The sequence below is a fragment of the Pristiophorus japonicus genome, chromosome 2 (assembly GCF_044704955.1).
Source record: "Pristiophorus japonicus isolate sPriJap1 chromosome 2, sPriJap1.hap1, whole genome shotgun sequence".
NCBI classification, from domain to species: Eukaryota; Metazoa; Chordata; class Chondrichthyes; family Pristiophoridae; genus Pristiophorus; species Pristiophorus japonicus.
In genome coordinates, this window is record NC_091978.1 from 30,487,652 (window position 1) to 30,501,581 (window position 13,930).

Here is a 13,930-nt window from a genome sequence, read left to right on the forward strand (position 1 = left end):
GAGATGTTGTTTGGCAGTAATTATTACTCATCACTCCTGAATGCACGAGCCCTAATTTTTTTTGTCGTCTTCAGTGTGTAACCAGTGGGCAAGTAACTCAAGTTCACGTCGTTGCATTCATTTCAGTGCCGAGTCTATCAGCAAGGACTCCAACAACGCACTCTTTGGGGAGCGGAGTATCTCAAACAACTTTCGATTTCATGCCAAAAGTTACCAATCTGACCATTATACTTATCGTAAAATTGGGCCCATTGTCTTTTAGCTTTCAAAAGCGCTAAGAATGAATTAACTGTCGCACTCAACATAACTAAGTGAAAACATGTTAAGAACAGACAATGAAAATATTCAATTCTTACAACAGCACCTAGCCATATTGAAAAAGTGGAGCTCCCAAATACACTATCTCCACTAATGTAACCTCAAATACGTAATATACTTATCATTTGCTTTAAAGGATGATTTTATTTTAAAAGCAAATGTTAATAACTACTTTGATAACTTGTAAGGGGGTAAAAAGGTATATGCAAGACCGAAATAAAGTATGGCATGAAATCAGGTCCAAGGGCGCAGCTTGTGCTTGTGTGCTTATTTTTAAAACTGCAGACCAAGTTAGAAAAGCCAGAGCAAAGTTAAAACTGTAGAACAACACATTCCAATAGACTGAGGTTGGCTCCACATGCTACGCGGAGATGCTACGAAACTGGGGAGATGCTGCGAAACCACTCAGCAGCCAGTCTGATAAGGGTAAACGAATCAATGTAGCTCCGCTGATTAGTTGTAGGCCAACCGGTGGTCGTAGATAATTGTACACGAGGACATCACGCCTCGGAAGCTGTATAACTGTGTGTGAAACTATCACTCGGGGAAAGTCCTGTCTTAGGCAGCTTCCCCTGCATATGCTTGAATAAAAATCGTAAAAGTGAATCCAAGATTTCATCTGATTGATTGCGTTATAAGGACTGGTAATTCCTTATTTCAGGGAATCCACCTTGAAGAGGACAAGTCTTTTTTGTATGAACAGTCACTGCTTATTTTACATCACAAAAACCCAGGGCATTAATCACTCTTAGCTACTACATAAAGTCAAATAAATGAATTTATTAACACTACAATAGATGCCAAATTTTCATCGTCTAATTAAAAGGAGAATAAAAAATGGTACGTATTTTTTATACAAAGTATACTACACTACCAATTTATAGTAAGAAAACCTGAGAAAAATATCTGTTCATCCAAAGAAACCAAGCAAGTGATTCTTGAAGGCTGATAAGCATTCACTGTGTTTCGGAAAAAAAAATCAAATCATTTCAACCTATAAAAATTGAAACTTTGAATAAAAAGTATGCTTCCTTCTAGACTTTCCATCACCTTTAGAAAGCTCACAGTTTTCAATAATGTTTAATATTAGTACAAGGATCACCAAGTACTTTGAAGATGGCAATACAAGTTGATATAGTTGGTAAAAAAAAAGTCTAAAGGATCCTTGGCTTTATACATAGAGGCCTAGGCCGGAATTCTCTACCTGGGGGGAGGCGGTTGCGGGCACTCGCCATAGTGGGTCGCGTCCCCATTCTTCATTTCATGGGCCACACATGCATGATAATCTTACTATGGTTGCAGACAAGCTGCACATTGAGGAAGTGGAAGCTCTTGCGGTTGACAAAAGACTCCTGGGTGATGATGGGGTGCCCCGATGGCCACGTGTACAGTCAATAACGCCCTGCATCTGTGGGAAGCCAGCCAGAACAGCAAAGCACAGCACTGTTCAGTAACACAGGTTTCATCAGTGACAAAAGATGACATGATTGGCTGACTTGTCAAAGGGCATCAGTGACCTGTGTGATGCATCTGTGGATGGCCGACTGCGAGATGCCGCAAATGTCTGCTGCAGATCCCTGGAAGGAGCCTGAAGCGAAGAGGTTCATGACTTTGACAGCCACTGGTAAGGAGTGTCCACCCACTCCCCCGGGCTGCAGGTTTTGTTTGAGCTTTCTGCAAATGTCTGCGATGACCTGGCGCAATAGCCTCCTTTGGCAATGCTGCTCCATCATGTTGAGGAAGCTCAAGCTCTGCCTGTATACCCCGTGTTAGGGGTATCGCCTCCGGCACGGTGTAGCCCTGCGCTGATACCCTCTGTAGCATCAAGTGTTTGAAGAGAAGGTTGGTGCGGTCGTTGGTGCTCATCGTGGTCCGATTCTGAGGACCAAGGTGAGACAGTATAAACGGCACCCATGTGCCAGGTAGAGACAACAGAAACAAGCTGTCAATTATGTGATAGGCAGTACCAATGAGGTGACAATGGATCCCAACTTTGCTGAAAAGACTTACAACCTCTAGAAAGCTAAATCTGTGTTGACAATGAAACCTAGAAACATAGAAATTAGGTGCAGGAGGTGGCCATTTGGCCCTTCGAGCCTGCACTGTCATTCAATAAGATCATGGCTGATCATTCAACCTCAGTGCCCTTTCCTGCTTTCTCTCCATACCCCTGGATCTCTTTGTCCGTAAGGACCATATCTAACTCCCTTTTGAATATATCTAACGAACTGACATCAACAACTTTCTACGGTAGAGAATTCCACAGGTTAACAACTCTCTGGGTGAAGAAATTTCTCCTCATCTCGGTCCTAAATGGCTTACCCCTTATTCTTAGACTGTGACCCCTGGTTCTGGAACTCCTCAGCAACAGGAACATTCTTCCTGCCTCTAACCTGTCCAATCCCATCAGACTTTTATGTTTCTATGAGATCCCCTCTCATTCTTCTAAACTCCAGTGGATACAAGCCCAGTTAATCCAGTGTCTCCTTATATCTCAGTCCTGCCATCCCAGGAATCAGTCTGGTGAACCTTCGCTGTACTCCCTCAATAGCAAGAACGTCCTTCCTCAGATTAGGAGACCAAAACTGAACACAATATTCTAGGTGTGGCCTCACCAAGGCTCTGTACAACTGCAGTATGACCTCCCTGCTCCTATACTCAAATCCTCTAGCTCTGAAGGCCAACATACCATTTGCCTCCTTCACCGCCTGCTGTACCTGCATGCCAACCTTCAATGACTGATGTACCATGACACCCAGGTCTCGTTGCATCTCCCTTTTTCCTAATCTGTCACCATTCAGATAATATTCTGTCTTCCTGTTTTTGCCACCAAAGTGGATAACTTCACAATTATCCACATTATACTGCATCTGCCATGCATTTGCTCACTCACCTAACCTGTCCAAGTCACCCTGCAACCTCTTAGCATCCTCCTCACAGCTCACACTGCCACTCAGGTTAGTGTCATCTGCAAACTTGGAGATATTACATTCAATTCCTTCATCTAAATCATTGATGTATATTGTAAATAGCTGGGGTCCCAGCACTGAACCCTGCGGCACCCCACTGGTCACTGTCTGCCATTCTGAAAAGGACCCGTTTATTCTGACTCTCAGCATCTGCCTGAGGAAGTTAACCAGATGTCAGGTGGGAGCTTTTAAATTGTACATTTCATACTGTGCATGAATGAGCTTGATCAAAGGCCATTCAATTTCTGCCTCAGATTCACAGATGTAGTTCAAGAGTTGCGCGATTCCCATGGTCATCCAGAGAAATTTGGAAGGTTGGGTTCAAGAGGTTTAAGGGTCTGACAAGTACCTAATAGTCATCTAAATCACCCTCGGCCACCTCTGCCGTTCAGGTCGCTGCCGCGCAGGTAAACACGCCCAAGGGAAAGGCGCGTGTAGGCCGGATGACGGCGGGTTCCCAACCCGCTCCAAGGCATTTCAAATTTTTCTACCAACCCGCCTCCAATCGCGACCGCAAAAATGCCAGAATGTTCCGGCCATAGCATTCAAAAACAAGGAATGGGGATAGAGTATAAAAGCAGGGAAGTTCTGCTATAACTGTACAAGGTGTTCGTGAGACCACACCTAGAGTACTGCATACTGTTTAGGTCTCCTTATTTAACGAGGGATATACCTGCATTGGAAGCAGTTGAGAGAAGGTTCACTAGGTTGATTCCTGGGATGAAGGGCTTGTCTTGTGAGGAAAGGTTGAGCAGGTTGGGCAGGTTGGGCCTGTACTCATTGGTGTTTAGAAGAATGAGAGGTGATCTTATTGAAGCATTGGGGGCTTGACAGGATTGATGCTGAGAGGATGTTTACTCTATTGGGGGAATCCAGAACTTGGGGACATCGTTTCAGAATAAAAGGTCACCCATTTAGGGCGGAGATGAGAAGGAATTTCTTCTCTGAGGGTTGTGAATCTTTGGAATTCTCTACCCCAGAGAGCTGTGGAGGCCGAGTCATTGAATATATTCAAGGTGGAGGTAGACAGATTTTTGAACTACAGGGGAGTTAATACTTCTGGGAAATTAGGCAGGAAAGTGGAGTTGAGGCCAAGATCAGATCAGCCATGATATTATTAAATGGCGGAGCAGGCTCGAAGGGCCAAATGGCCTACTCCTTCTCCTATTTCTTATGGTCTTATGTATTAAACCTTTATAAATCATTGGTTCGACCTCAGCTTAAAGCATCGTGTCCAACTCTGGACACCACACTTCAGGAAGGACGTCAAGGCCTTAGAGAGGGTGCAGAGATTTACTAGAATGGTACTAGGGATGAGGAGTTCCAGTTATCTGGAGAGATTAGAGAAGCTGGAATTGTTCTCCTTAGAGCAGAGAAAACGGAGATTGAATAGACGTGTTCAAAATTATGAGGGGTTTTGATAGCGAAGATAGGGAGAAACGGTTTCCACTGGCAGGAGGGTTGGTAACCAGAGGACACAGATTTAAAATAATTGGTAAAAAAAGCAGAGGGAGATGAGGAGTTTTTTTTTTTCAAACTCAGCGTGTAATGATAATCTGGAATACACTGCCTGAAAGGGTAGTGGAAGCAGACTCAATATTACAGCACAGAAAGAAGCCATTCGGCCCACTGAGTCTACACCAGCTTCAATAGTAACTTTCAAAAGGGAATAGGATCTACACACAAAAAGGAAAAATTTGCAAGGCTATGGGGCAAGTGCAGATGAGTGGGATTAATTGTTAGCTTTTTCAGGAGCTGGATCAGGCACAATGAGCCAATTGGCCGCCTTCTGCGCTGTTCGATTCGATAATTCTACTATGGTACAGATTTCTATTAATAGAAGAATACAATTATCATTTTGTCAAAGGAAACCAGATTCTACAAGAGCTCCAGAAAATATGGCAGCCAACTCTATAAACAAAGAAATTGGCCACGGTTTCGCCACACGCGGCGGGATTCGATGTGGCCGGGGTTGGTGGCATGTGGTAAGCCCACTCCCGACTCGAGTCCGCTCTCTGTCCCGAATCTCCCTATGATTAAGCCCACCCTGCGGGCTTCCCGGCAAATTTAGAGGAAGCTGGTCTGATGACATGTCATCAGCCGGTTTCCTTAAAGGGACCATGCCCACAATGATTTTCACAGTTCTTCTAGAAATAGTGGATGCATTGGTGATCATTTTCCAAAAATCTATCGACTCTGGATTAGTTCTCATGGATTGGAGGGTAGATAATGTAACACCACTTGTTAAGGAGGGAGCGAGAAAATAAACTGGTTAGCCTGACATCAGTAGTGGGGAAAATGTTGGAATCAGTTATTAAAGATGAAATAGCAGCGCATTTGGAAAGCAGTGATAAGGTCGGTCCAAATTAACATGAATTTATGAAAGGGAAATCATGTTTGACAAATCTTCTAGAATATTTTGAGGATGTAACTAGTAGAGTGGACAAGGGAGAACCAGTGGATGTGGTGTATATGGACTTTCAAAAGGCTTTTGACAAGGTCCCAAACAAGAGATTGGTGTGCAAAATTAAAGCACATGGTATTGGGGGTAATGTATTGATGTGGATAGAGAACTAGTTGGCAGACAGGAAGCAGAGAATAGGGATAAATGGGTCCTTTTCAGAATGGCAGGCAGTAACTAGTGGAGTGCCGCAGGGCTCAGTGCTGGGACCCCAGCTCTTTACAATATACATCAATGATTTAGGTGAAGGAATTGAGAGTAATATCTCCAAGTTTGCAGATGACACTAAGCTGGGTGGCAGAGAGCTTTGAGGGGGATGCTAAGAGGCTGTAGGGTGACTTGGACAGGTTAGGTGAGTGGGCAAATGCAGGGATATCGTCATAAGGACGAGGCTACAGTGGCGCAAACATTTCAATGATCTCAGTAGATCACAAAACGTTACTGCAGAGCCAAACTCGACCTCATCCCCATCACTCTGCCTTCCCTACTCTACCCCTGCACATCCTTACTCACACCAACTTACCTTGCACCTCCTCCCATCCCTTCTCTCTATCTACATTAACAGTTACCCATTTCATTAGTCACCCTTCATACTCACCCTCATCCTTGTCCAATCATACCAACTAACACACAAGGGTAGGCATTTGGGTCCTTGAGCCAATGTTCATGTATAGTTAATGGTGATGTATTGTCAAAAATTGAAATCTTTATTTTCAGCACTTTGCGTTCTTGGACAGATTTGGGCATGCTGGAAGTGGCTTAGTGGGTTGTAAGGAATGGTCAGACATAACGCCCCCCCCCCCACTCCATAATGGTGATGAGTGTGAAAGGAATGGGTTGAAACTTATAGGGATGCTTTATGGAGCTGGTGTGGGGTGGTACCAACATGGCACATCATGTGGCAGTCAGGGTATACAGCGTTAAGAGAAATAAATGTGGTCATGGTGAGGCCATCTCTGGCCTCCCGGGCAGCAATTAGTTATGTGCTGATGCCCTGTGTACTGTGCAGCATCAGGTGATTGCGGAGAAGTTTTGGTGCTGTTGGTGGTGATGGGGCTGATCATGGTGGGATTCTAAGGACCAAGGTGAGATTTTTTTCAAGGGCACCAATGCTGCTGGAATAGATGGCAGGTGAAGTTGAGATGTCAGAAGCGCCCTCTCAATGGTGAGAGAGGTTGCTCCAAGGAGGTGACAGTGAATGGAGAGTACCAAAGTACATACAGCTCAAAAGTCACTTCCAAATCCTGAAGGCTTCAGCTTCTGACATTGGAAAGTTAACAGCTGAGAAATGATAGCTTTTATACCACTTCTGCAGCTGTCAATGAGCCAAAGCAATCATCATCATCAATAGAATCACTGAGAACCCGACTCTACTTAACTGGCATGTTCCCAGAGGCATGGCAAATCCATCAAAAGGTTGGCAAAAGGTGCCTGCTTTTAAGCCTCTTAACAAGCATTTAAGTACCTTTTACTTTAAATTTCCTGTCCCGCAACCTGCTGTCGAGTCTGCTATCCGAACACAGATCTGACAAGTCAGAAATTCACACAGAGGTGATTCAGAGTGGGATCCCGACCTATTGTCAATAAGGGCCATTTCGACAGCACCTCCAAACCTGTGCTCACAGGTCTGGGAAGACTCTGGCTAACATGTGTGAAACTTCATAAATTGGTGTTCTGTAAAGACTTTTTGGATTGATACAGAAAACAGATATGCAGCAGCACATTTATTCTCGACATAAATGTGAAGATATATTTCAAGCACTAATACTGCTTATGTAATCCTAGAGAGAACTGATTGCCTGGCCACAGAAGACACAGGTTCAGGATTGTGAAGAACAAATTCATGATGGATGTCAGGAAATATTTATTTATACAAAGTATGGTCAAACCTCAAAACAGGTTGTAAGTAAGGATGGTTGTGGCCAGGGCACCAGATTAATTTAAGAAACAGCTAGATGCTGTAATAGAGAAACTATCCTGTTGATATTCTCCAAGTATGAGGTAAAACAGGGTGAAAAGGCTTCTTCATCGTGATCTGCTTAATGTTCCAGAGGGTAGACTTGGAGCATGGAGTGGACAATTATAGCTAAATGGACGCGTGCCTTTCAATTGGACATTTGAGAAAGCAAAATTCTGTTAGGCAGAGTCAGCATGGATTTATGAAGGGAAAGTCATGTTTGACAAATTTGCTGGAATTCTTTTGAGGATGTAACGAACAGGGTGGATAAAGGGGAACCAGTGAATGTGGTGTATTTGAACTTCCAGAAGGCATTTGACAAGGTGCCACATAAAAGTTTACTGCACAAGATAAAAGTTCACGGGTTTGAGTGTAATATATTAGCATGGATAGAGGATTGGCTAACTAACAGAAAACAGAGAGTCAGGATAAACGGTTCATTCTCTGGTTGGCAATCAGTAACTAGTGGGGTGCCGCAGGGATCAGTGCTGGGACCCCAACTATTTACAATCTATATTAACGACTTGAAAGAAGGGACCGAGTGTAATATAGCCAAGTTTGCTGACGAGACAAAGATGGGAGGAAAAACAGTGTGTGAGGAGGACACAAAAAATCTACAAAAGCACAGACAGGCTAAGTGAACGGGCAAACATTTGGTGGATGGAATATAATGTTAGAAAGTGTGAGGTCATGCACTTTGGCAGAAAAAAAACAAAGAGCAAGTTATTATTTAAATGAAGAAAGATTGCAAAGTGCTGCAGTACAGCAGGACCTGGGGGTACTTGTGCATAAAACACAAAAGGATAGTATGCAGGTACTGCAAGTGATCAGGAAGGCCAATGGAATCTTAGCCTTTATTGCAAAGGCGATGGAGTATAAAAGCAGGGAAGTCTTGCTACAGTTATACAGGGTATTGGTGAGGCCACACCTGGAATACTGCATGCAGTTTTGGTTTCCATATTTACAAAAGGATATACTTGCTTTGGAGGTAGTTCAGAGAAGGTTCACTCGATTGATTCTGGAGATGAGGGGGTTGACTTATGAGGAAAGGTTGAGTAGGTTGAGCCTCTACTCATTGGAATTCATTAGAATGAGAGATGATCTTATTGAAAAGTATAAGATTATGAGGAGGCTTGACAAGGTGGATGCAGAGAGGATGTTTCCACTGATAGTGGAGACTAGAACAAAGGGCATAATCTTGGAATAAGGAGCTGCCCATTTAAAACAGGGATGAGGAGAAATTTCTTCTCTGAGGGTTGTAAATCTGTGAAATTTGTTGCCTCAGAAAGCTGTGGAAGCTGGGACATTGAATAAATTTAAGACAGAAATAGAGTGTTTCTTAAACGATAAGGGGATAAGAGGTTATGGGGAGCGGGCAGGGAAGTGGACCCGAGTCCATGATCGGATCAGCCATGATCGTATTAAATGACTGAGCAGGCTCGAGGGGCTGTATGGCCTATTCCGATTTCTTATGTTCTTAATTCTCTTACGTTGGGAGGTAAGCAATGACTTTTTTTCACGCAGCCTAGCAAAATATCCAATTATTGGGCAAAAGTAAGCTTCATATAATATAAAACACTAAAATTACTGATGGTGGAAAACAGGGGTCATCTTTCTTGAGCAGTCCCAGTCTTAGAAAGCTTTTTTTTAAAAAAAATCTACCGTGGCCCTTCGTCTTCCATAGCATATTAGATGAAAAAAGAACCCCAAAAACAAAACTGGCCTAAATGCCAGTTGGCTATCAGCGAGTTTCATTTTTTGGAATATTCCATACCTATGGATATGACTCAGTAGAGGATAGTAAGTGCATTGCCTTGAAATGTTTGCATGGTCACTGGAGGAAATAAGTGCATTGCCTTGAAATGTTTGCATGGTCACTGGAGGAAATATAATCTTTATTGAAACAATGATTCAAAAGTACAAGTCATCACCGCAGCATAGGGCTGTCAACTCTGCCTGGACGTATTCCTGCAGGTTTATCATGTGACCACGCACCTCCAAATCCTCAGCCCAGACAAACAATCTATTGTACAATCTCCAATGGTTAAAGAAAATGAAAAAACACACGTCTTTTTAATACCCCTATTATTTTTGACTGATCCAGGCTGGATTTTTCAATTTTAAGCCAAAACTGTGCTGTTCTTTAATCACAGCAAATTCAGCAAAACATTGAAAATTGCTTCAACAATTACATTTCTTTTGCAAATATTATTACTGGGAAATGCAACACTCAAATAAGCATGCAATTGCAATTCTCAAAATGTTATATTTTCTCAGATCCAATTTTTAATACAAGATTTGGAATTTTAATTCTGAACCAGTCACTTCGCATTGACATTAATACAATAAAAGATTATTAATCTTCTAATGTGTCATTTTTCAATAGCATGCTCTCAGATAAAATAGATACTTTATATTCAAATAAAATCTCTCAAAATGGATAGTTTGATCAAAATGTTTTATTCATGTGGGAAAAGAACACACAAACAGATCTCCCTTGATAACTTAGTAGATAAATATACAGAATGGTATGGTACTAAATTACCCATACCAGAGTCAATATCCAATTTGTGCTGATCTCAGTCTTAACAATAACACAGACAATAAAATTGGCCTAGATGCCTGACTGAGGGAAGGAAAAAAGAAATCAGCCAGGGCTCCCTTTCTTGATCAAAACCCAGTGGCACTTACTAGAACATGTGTTCACGTCAACATTGGGTGAGGAAAAGATTAGGTCTAGCCAAGTCTCCATGGACAATTAACTTGTTGGACACTCACATATGCATGAAAATGACAAACAGATTGAAGACAGATAGATTGAAAGAGATTACATTTATTATTATAGTCAACCAGCCATGGTCTTGAACAGTGTGTATAATTTTCAGCTTCACTACCTGAGGGTAATCTGGCCGAGTGATCTTATGACCTTTATAGAACCCGTCCAATGTTCAATCCATTGATTTCACTGGAATGAAAGTTCTGCAATGAGCGGACAATTCCCTCCACCAAGTTGCCGCCTCGGCAGCATAGCTGAAAAGTACCCTTCATGAATAAAGACCTGCATAGTATTGAAAAGGTATTTTGATGTTCCCAAACAATATAATGACAATACAAACTGAAATAATGGATAATAAAAGCTGTTCCTACAATGAGAAATTTAACAAATTATATAATAAACTGGAGAATTAAATTACATAGAAATTACAACACGGGATCAGGGCATTCAACCCAATCAGTCTGTGCTGGTGTTCATCTTCCACACAACTATTAGTTCTAATCAGATGTACCCATTCTGTTCCAATATTTCTTTATGCCCCCCTCACCCTTGCTTCAACCACCTATCTAACCTGTTCGTAAAATTTTTATTTATCTCTGCTTCAATCACGGACTCCAGTAGTGAATTCCACAGCCTCACAACCCTGTATGTAAAAAAAAAGTATTTCCTGCTTTCTGATCTAAATCTCTTGCGTTTCACATCTTTGTCCCCTCATTCTTCCACACTACAAACAGTCTTTATGTAATCTAGTCGGTCCCATTCCTCCAGTAAATCTTTGTCCCCTCATTCTTCAACCACTACAAACAATCTTTTTGTAATCTATTCAGTCCCATTCTTCCATGATTTTAAACACCTCTATTCAATAATTGCTGTACCCTCTATTGCCTCAACACACTTCCTGTAGTACTCCTGCATGGCTCAGAGACATGGACCATGTACAGTAGACACCTCAAGTCGCTGGAGAAATACCACCAATGATGCCTCTGCAAGATCCTACAAATCCCCTCGGAGAACAGACGCACCCACATTAGCGTCCTCGACCAGGCCAACATCCCCAGCATTGATGCACTGGCCACACTTGATCAGCTCCGCTGGGCAGGCCACGTTATCTGCATGCCAGACACGAGACTCCCAAAGCAAGCGCTCGACTTGGAACTCCTCCACGGCAAACGAGCCAAAGGTGGGCAGAGGAAACGTTACAAGGACATAGACAAAGCCTCCCTGATAAAGTGCAACATCCCCACTGAGCACCTCGAGTCTCATCGCCAAGAGCATGCAGAAATCAAGCGCAGGCAACGGAAAGAGTGTGCGGCAAATCTGTCCCACACAACCCTTCCCTCAACGACTATCTGTCCCACTGTGAGAGTGACTGTGGTTCTTCTATTGGACTGTTCAGCCACCTAAGGACTCATTTTAAGAGTGGAAGCAAGTCTTCCTCGATTCCGAGGGACTGCCTATTATGATGGAGAGTGGAGCCCAAAACTGCACGCAGTACTCCAACTGGTCTTATGAAGATTTTATAGATTCACCATTACATCTTGACTTTTATATTCTATACCTCTTGCCATAAAACCCAGTATTATATCAGCATTTAAAAAAAATAAATGTCCTCACCAGTTTGACATGCTACCTTTAATGTATTGTGAACCTAATGCACCAAGTCCCTCTACTCATCCACATCACCCAACCTTTTACCTTCGAATGTATAATCATATTTGTATTTTCTTACCAACCAAAATTTACCAGTCACAGTAACTGACATTTATTTCCACCTTTTTGCCCATTGCACAATCTCAATGGACTGGAATTTCCAATGGCTTACCACCGGTTTGTAGGGTAATCAGGTGAGCGAAAATTTCCTTACCCAATTTACGCCGGCACCATCCTGAGATCATCCTGGCGCGATATTTGGCTGAGCGGTGACCCGTAGGTAAGGTTAAAAAAAACGCCCATGAGTGTTATATATGTGGACTTGTATTTACTCTGTACAGCCACCAGAGGGCTCATTCCGTGGCATCCCAAGAGATCCCATAATCCCTTGGGAGCACAGGTATTTAAGAAGGCTTCACAGGTTGGAGAGGCACTCTGGAGACCTGCAATAAAAGACTATGGTCACACTTTACTTTGAGCTCATGGTGTTCAGTCTGACTCTTTCTCCATACACAACAATGAAGATCAGCGGAGCTGGGCGTAGGTGAGTAGCTCTTCAAGAAAAAGGTTAGTAATTGGTTTTTTACTCATTATTTTTAAAATGTGTTCTGGTGATTTAGTTTTAGTCTTGGGAATGTTTTTATGATTTTTTAGTTGATGTTTTTAAAAAAATTATTTTGATTATTTTTCTGGTGTTTGGCCCAACCCGCAGCCTCGGGGTAAATTTTTGTTGATTTATTTATTTTTTGACCCTTTTGTCTACAAACCACCCAATCGACCCTAAATTGCACTTTTTCACCCAGAATGAAGATGCAAGACCCATGTTTTTCGCTCAGCGGATTTTTAAAATTTTTGTGGGGGGAAGATTTCACCGGCTATTATCTTCCCAGTCTTAGCAGTCTTTTGAGTGGCGATCGGGTGCTGGCGGGCTGATAGAAAATTCTAGCCCATTCTCTCTGCAGCTTCCTTTGGTCCTCAGAATTATTTACCATTCCTTCTATTTTAGTATCACTGGCAAAGTTGGGCAACAGTCCCTCTAACCCTATGTCCAAATAATTGATGTATACACTGAAAAGCAGTCCCAGAACAGAACCCGGTGGTACACCGCTACCCACTTTCAACTAATCTGAGAAATGGCCCTTTATTGCTACTCGGTTTCCGCCCTTCTAACTAGTTTGTAATCCAACTACTACCCTTCTGCTAACTCCATATCCCTTAAAAATATCCCAATACTCCACTGTGGTACATTTGTTAAAGTCTTTCTGAACTTTCATTTACACCATATTCATTGCACTTCCTCCATCAAGCATATCTGTCACCTGCTCATCAGGTTTCTCACGCAATCAATACAAGAAAAAAAAGATTTGCACTTATATAGCCCCTTTCATAACATCAGGACGCCCCAAAGTGTTTTACAAACCCATAAAGTACTTTTGAAGTGTAGGTCGGGATTTTAACCACTTTGCATGGGAGAGGATAAAACTTGAAAATTTAACACTCAGCTCCCAGCCGTTGTAAATTCAATGACGGAAAATCGGGCCATCAACGAGGATCTCACAAAGGCTGGCGGAGGCCTCGATAATATTCAGAAGTTGCAGTCCATTGAGGTCATCGACGCCGCGACATACTTGAAGTAAGGGGGATACCCACAGCAGAACCACAGTGGGAAGCACTGACTGGCCACAAATTATGTCCTTAACAACGTGTTAGAATTTCTGGTGGGCCAGGAGTGCTCTCCCAGGCTCTGCGAAGAGTTGTTGGGCCACCGCACAATCACACAAGAAACCACAACCTCCATG

The 13,930-nt window shown here is 42.6% G+C and overlaps 1 protein-coding gene across 2 annotated transcripts in view; it reads right to left on the minus strand.

The window, feature by feature from the left end:
• ctnna2 (catenin (cadherin-associated protein), alpha 2) overlaps nt 1-13,930 on the minus strand; it is a 1,881,920-nt gene that overhangs the window by 1,500,470 nt on the left and 367,520 nt on the right. The window contains exon 1 of one of the 2 annotated variants that reach the window (XM_070866819.1): nt 10,600-10,636. The exons of the other annotated variant lie outside the window; for it this stretch is intronic. The gene's annotated coding sequence lies outside the window, so the exon portion shown is untranslated. Of the gene's footprint in view, nt 1-10,599; nt 10,637-13,930 lie in introns of those variants that run through there. 2 annotated transcript variants of the gene reach the window in all.